Source organism: Chinchilla lanigera, unplaced genomic scaffold (assembly GCF_000276665.1).
Source record: "Chinchilla lanigera isolate Chin_1 unplaced genomic scaffold, ChiLan1.0 scaffold00108, whole genome shotgun sequence".
In the NCBI taxonomy this organism is placed as follows: Eukaryota; Metazoa; Chordata; class Mammalia; order Rodentia; family Chinchillidae; genus Chinchilla; species Chinchilla lanigera.
In genome coordinates, this window is record NW_004955509.1 from 4,082,954 (window position 1) to 4,089,625 (window position 6,672).

A 6,672-nucleotide genomic window follows, 5' to 3' on the forward strand; every position below is an offset into this window, starting at 1 on the left:
AAAGAGAAAGAGAAAGAGAAAGAGAAAGAAAGAGAAAGAGAGAGGGAAAGAGAGGGGAAGGGAAGGAAGAAAGGAGAGAAAGAAACAGAGTGGAGAAGCAAGGGGAGAGAGAAATAAGGAGGGAGGGGTAGGGGAGGGAGAAAGAGAAACAAGGAGAAGGAGGAAAGAAATTGATTTTGGCCTGTGGTTTTGCAGGCCACGGGCCCTGTAGCATTGGGCTGGTGCGAGGCAGAACATCGCAGTGGAAACATAATAGAACAGACCCACTAATTTCAAGGTGAAGCAGGAAACAAGGACACAGAGAGGAAGGGACCAAGGTCCCACAGTCCTCCTCCAGAGCACACCAAAATAACCTGAAAACCACCCACTCAGCCCCACAAAATCCCACTAGAGCCAGGCTTGGAAGCCACTGTCAATACACGGGCTCTGGGGACTTTCCAGATCCAGACTGTAGCAGCACCATTTCTTTACTTGGGTGACTATTCTTTGATGGAGTTAATTCCAAAGTTACTCAGCTACTGAACTAAAGGCATATGGTACACTGCTCTTAGAACTTCCACCAGAATAAACCATCTGTGAAATGCTACTGGGACACTTCTGCTGTGCTTTCCATTTTCTCTGGCTTGTGGTGTATCCTGTGATGAGAAATAGTGGCACAGTTTAAGTCTCCTTAGGTTACCACATTAGTAACGCATATAATCTAAACCATGAAGGCAACTAGATTGTAAGCACATGGATAAAGCTGTAATTGAAGAAGCATTAAAATGTTCATCCTGCACTCAGGCTGTTTAGTATGCACACTGGACTCCTAGATCTCAGCCATATATGAAAGTTTAGGGACAAAGAGTACTGCTGTCACATTGAACTTTCAGTAATCCACTGAGGTATCAAGAATCCTAAGCTTTAATCATTTGGTAAATGATAAAAGAGTCATCTAGAGTCACCATAGGGGGGGTATAAGTCCTTTAAGTATCTCTGCATCTGTGGTAGATTAAATAACAGTCCATTTGGAACACCCAGATGAACTGAGTACTGGTGGGTTTTGGTGTAGGAGGCCCAACTGCGGATTGTTGCCAGCATAATAAAAGCAGAACTGAAAGATAAGTTGGCATGCTGTTGCTGGAGAAGCTTGTCCTGCTTGTTTTCCTGATGTTCTCATCATAGCAGGGGCATGGTCACTCACTGTCAATGAGTATGACTGCTGTACTATTTGTAGGAGCTCTGGCCCTTCCCTTGAACATCACTTCCTGGCTCCAAGATATCCCTCAGTCTGAAGGAACAGACCCTTCATCCCACTGGTGTACACATTCTAGCTTCCACCACTGGACTTTGGGGCTTCCCAGTGCAGACCCTTGATACAGACTTTCATGAGACATTGTCGTGGGCTCCAGGCCTCAAGGTGGACTTGTGGAGGACATTGCTATGGGCTCTGAGCCTACAGAAGAACTTGTACAGGACACTGCCATGGGATCAACAGATTCAGCTATATTCTTTGGGTCTCTAGTGCATGGAAAGATCTCTTGCACACTGCATTTGATATTTTGGATGCATAATATAAAATAATCCTATAAAATAGACCAGGTGACACATACACTCTGAAGGTCAGAATGGAGTGGAACTCTTCAGATGATGGCATACTTTCTTAAGGGAACCCCTCATTTCTTCAGATTCATGAAGACTGAGGGGTTATGGAGCTTGTAACTCTCCTACTCTCCCTGACTTGTGTGATTAAGACTTAATCAGCTTCTATCCTACAGTGAGAATTTGGCTTTTGTAGAACCAGTGGATATTTGGTGTGTACCAGTAAAGGAGGGGGATGGAGAAGGAATTGAGACCTCACTGAAGAGTGCTTCACTGTGGCAGTTTGGAAACTGGGGTGAGCTCCACGGAGCAGAATACACTTTTCTCCTGGGCTGATGATAGGTCAGATGAAAGGATGCAAGTCTCCTGCATGGGTCTGCCAAAGATTCCATGGTGCAGGAAATGCGCAGGTGGAGGAGGAGAAAAACACAAGTTCCCAGTAGGATCATGACAACCTGTCCTTTCCATAGGAACCGGAGAGGTGCTCAAGAAAAAGTTGCTCTGTTTGCTTCAGTGTGCATTGGGGCCTTGCTCCCAGTGCAAAATGCCTGATTTTCTCCAGAAATCAATTAGAACTGGAGCCCCTCACCCTAAGTGTCACCAAGCTTTCCTCCCAGGTCCTCAGATAAGAAATGATGGAGTCCTCCCAAGTTGTGATGATTCCACTTGAACCCTTTGCCCTGGCAGGACAAAGGCATGTGCAACAGATCAAAGGTCACCTTTGAGCTAATCCACAGAAAGGTCCTCACTGTGGAAGAGACAGGCCAGGCTTAGGAATTGGTCATTTGGTCAGGGTCCAGGGGAGGAAGAGTGGCCCCTCCGGATGCAACATTTCCCTTATAATTGAGCCAAGAACACTGGTAGGTTTTGTGTGTCCCTGAGCAGAGGTTCCCAGTACTAGGTGGGAAGGAAATGTTTCCAAAATCCTATAGACAACGGAGAATTTTCTTTCCTTTCTTCAGGTTCACACCTAGAGCAGAGTGTCCCCTAAGAAGTGGTGGATCCAATGTCTCCCATGAGCTAGGAGTTCACAGTGTGGCCCAGGCACATGGCATGCATCCTCATGGGCTCAATCCATGCAGGGGAGTCCCTGGTGCCCCCGCAGAAACTGTTGCCATGTTACTGTGTTATGCAGGATGCTCAGGCATCTCCTTTCCTTCTGGACTGCAGGATGCAGGCCAAGGCAGTGTGAATGGTGCACATTCTCTTTTTCACTTCTCAGAGACCTGACTCTCATATGTGAGTGACATGGATCTTCCGAATGCACTGATCTTTCTCCCTCCCTCTGTTCCATAGCTATATGGATCCCACCTGAATGGTTGCTGAATAGCCACTGTAGTAAGCATCACCTTTGCTGCCTTCACTCCTGCCACGGGGTCTTCAGCCAGTTTTCCCCAGGCTCAGGGTTCCCGGAGGAGCTGCATGTCTCTATCTCTTTATCAGTAAACTTGCTCATTGTGTATTTTACTCTGGGACATCTGGTGACGTCCAGGAAGCAAAATGGCATTGGAAATTATAGCTACTCAGAGATGTGATAGGACCCTACATAGATGCCAAAGGCTTCCTGACATGGAGTGCAGAAAGAGGTCCGTGGGAGGTCCCCAAGACTCAGCCTGTCACAGCTCTGGCAGTGAAGTTCTGGGCCCACATCCCATCACAGGGCATGCCAGCTTTCATAGGGAAGACAGGGATGATGGTGTTCTGAAACCTTGTAGGCACTTCCTTCTGTGTCAGGGGCACAAAAAAAATAGATGAGGTGGTCCCAGAGGCACTTCTGATGAGTTGAATTTGAGGCCGGAGAGCCTTACCATTCAGGTCTGGTTTCAAAAATTAGAACTAGAACCCCTAGGTCAGGGCATTGTTTGTGTTTTGGGACTCAGTGTCAACCTGTGGACTCCTCCACTAGGCAGTGAGTCACTCAACAAGCATTGGCAGCTGAGGCTCAAGAAAGAATGGGCTCACTGGAAAATATGGTGCTCCCAACAAAGATCCACCTGCATCCGGGTCAGAGTGGCAGCTTGCCTTGCCAGTAGGCCAGGGAATGAAATGGGAGGGGGTCCATCGGGAGGACACATTTTGGCTAAGACAAGATTTTCCATGTTTTCTGCTCAGCCTCCACTGAAGAGAACTCCGTGCTGCCGCCAAGGTGACCATCCCACGGGATCCTGCCAAATCCCCAGGCAACTGACAATGGACAGCACCTTCTTGAGGAACCTATCATCTGCCTCCATGGAGATACTCACCAGTGGGCGCCTCCAAAGGGAAGGTCACATGACCAGGGGCACACATGCTGTAAAGTTCTGGCTAGTATGGACCTCTTGCCACTGTGGCACATTTTCTCTTGGAAGCCCTAGACTACTGTTGGTTTGTGAAATGTGAGGGTGCAGGGAGCTTGTACCTCTTGCCCTCACTCGGGCCTGTGCATTTAAAAGGCTCATACTGCTTTCATCCTAGCATGCCTCGTCTTCTGGTATTGCCCATGGACCTTTCCTGTGTACTGGGATTTGCCTCTTCTCACCAGAGGGTTTCATTCTGACGCTTTCAACTTTGGTCCTCAACCCAGAGGAGAACGACGCTTCTCTGGTGGGCATTGATGGGACCACTACAAGGATGCAGGCCTGCTGCCTAGGACTTGAACAGATGGACAGCCTGACCTAAGAAATGTACAGGTGAAGGACAACAAGGAGACAGGTTGCAGTGTGAACACTGTGACTTGTTTTGCCCACAGGGGCCTATAGAGGACTGTCAACCAAGGAGGTGCTCAAGGGGAAATTTGCAGTTTACCTCAGTGTGGATTGGGTCCAAGCTCCCAGCAAAGAATGCCTGGTTTTCTCCAAAATTCAAAGAGAACCTGGCTCCCCTCACCCTAGCAATCATTGGGCCTTCCTCCTAGCAGGTCAGGTGAGAGGTAATGGAGTTGCCCAACTTGTCTTGAATCCCCTTGAAACCTGTGGAAATGGCTGGACAGAGGTATGTGCAATGGATCAAAGATCAACAATTCAGCCTATGTGCTGAAGAGAGGGGCCAACTTTGGGAAGTGGTCATTTCGTCGGGGTCAAGGAGAATGAAGGTGGCTCATCTGCGCACTGCATTTCCATTTCACTTGCGCCCAGGCTGCAGGTGAACTTTGGGTTTCCTTGAGGAGAGGTTCCTGGGACTAGTGGGTGGCAAATGACCCTGAGATCCTATGGACAAGCAAGAGTTTTCTCTCCTCTTTCCTCAGCATCGCTCCAAGACCAGAGTTTCCCCCAAGAGGTTGTGGACATCCGAATTGCCCATGAGCAAGGAGGTCTCAAAGTGCCCTGGGAACATGGCATCCATCCTCCTGGGCAAAATTCCATCAAGGAAATCCCTGCTGCCTCCCTACAAGGTGTTACAAAACTGTTAAGCTTAGAAGATTATTGTAGAATCTCACTTAATGCTGCAAATCAAGATGCAGGACAGGTCAGTGTAAATGGTTCCCATTCACTTCCTCAGATTTGGCAGACCTCTGTCTCCTAAGGGAGTGGGGTGCATGTTCCCAATGCACTTGGCTTTCTCCCTCAGTTACATGGGTGTGTGGATCCAGCCCGAATCACTGGGCAATAGCCATGGTCAGCATGATCTGTTTCTCCCTCACCCCTGCCCCATGGGCTTGAGCCAGATTCCCCCCGCCTCGCCCCCCAGTTCAGGGTCCTGGGAGGAGTTGCTTGTCACTTGGCCAGGGAGTCAAGAAATTGCCTCCTTCAGGATTTTGCTCAGGCACATCGGGAGGTGTCCGGGTAGCACAGGTGGCATGGGAGCATACACAGAGAGCACACACAGATCAGAAAGGATTTCTGACTGGTAGAATGAAAGAGGTCCGTGTGTGTTCCCCAAGACTCAACCTGCCCCTGCCCGGGCAGTGAAATTCTGGGCCCACATGGCCAAACTCAGGGAATGCCTTCTACCTGCCCCCAGGAGAATGAGGATGTTGTCCAGAACATTTCTAGGCACCTCCTTGTGTGCCGGGGTGGCCTGGGATCAATGAGGTGTTCCCCGAGGCGATCCCAATGACTTGAACTTCAAGCCACGAGATCCTCCAAAGGGGCCAGGAACCCGCTAGGCCTGGGCATTTCTTTGCATGTCGGGATCCAGTGCTGTCCCATGCACTGCTCAGCCAGGCAGAGGGGCAGTCAGCCTGCGATGGCAGGGGCAGCTCAAGGAAGGGTGGACACATGGGCAAACACAGCTCTCCCAGCCAAGATCCACTTGCATCCTGGTCAGAGTGGCTGCTTGCCTTGCCAGTGACCAGAGGCAAGGGAACCCGAAGGGCTCCGTGGGAAGAGCACTTTTTGCCTAACACAGGCTGATCCCTGCTTTCTGCTCAGCTTCCACAACAGAACTCCGTGATGCCTGCAGGTCACCATGCCACGGAACCTTGCCAAATGGACGGGAAACTAACAATGCACCGCACCTACTCTTCCCACGTGTCATCTGCCGCCATGGACATGCTCACCGGGGGGGGGCTGCAAAGAGGTGCCCACTTCACCGTGGGCACGCGCGCCCTGAATCTCTGGCTGCTGTGAACCTCTTTGCACCATGACACAGTGTCTCTTGCGAGCACTTCAGTTCAGCAGGTTGGTGAAGCATGAGGGGTTAAGGAGTTTGCCCTCTCCCCTTCTCTGTGGGCTGTGTGCCTAAAAGGGCTATACTGCTTGCATCCTACCATTGCTCTTCCTCTTGGGTAGTGCCAGTGAACCTGTGCCCTGTGCCAGTGAGGACAGGGCTAGGAGCAGGGCTCTGCAGCATGCAGGCTAGAGGGGTCAGTGGGGCCCTTTGGTCTAGGTTGTGATCCACAGAGAGAAACAATGCTTCTCTGCTGAGCCTTGATAGAACACCTGCAAGGATGCTCTTGAACCGATGCTCACCCTGACCCTGGGGAAGTGAGGAGGATGCGGTGATCAAGACAGGTAAAAACCTTCAAGACATAGGGGTAGGTAGAGAGTTCATGAGCAAAAACCAAATTGCACGTCAAACACTTGAAAGAATCAACAACTGGGATCTCATCCTACTGAAAAGTTTCTGCACATCTAAAGAAATCACCAGCAGAGTCAAAAGAAAACCCACAAA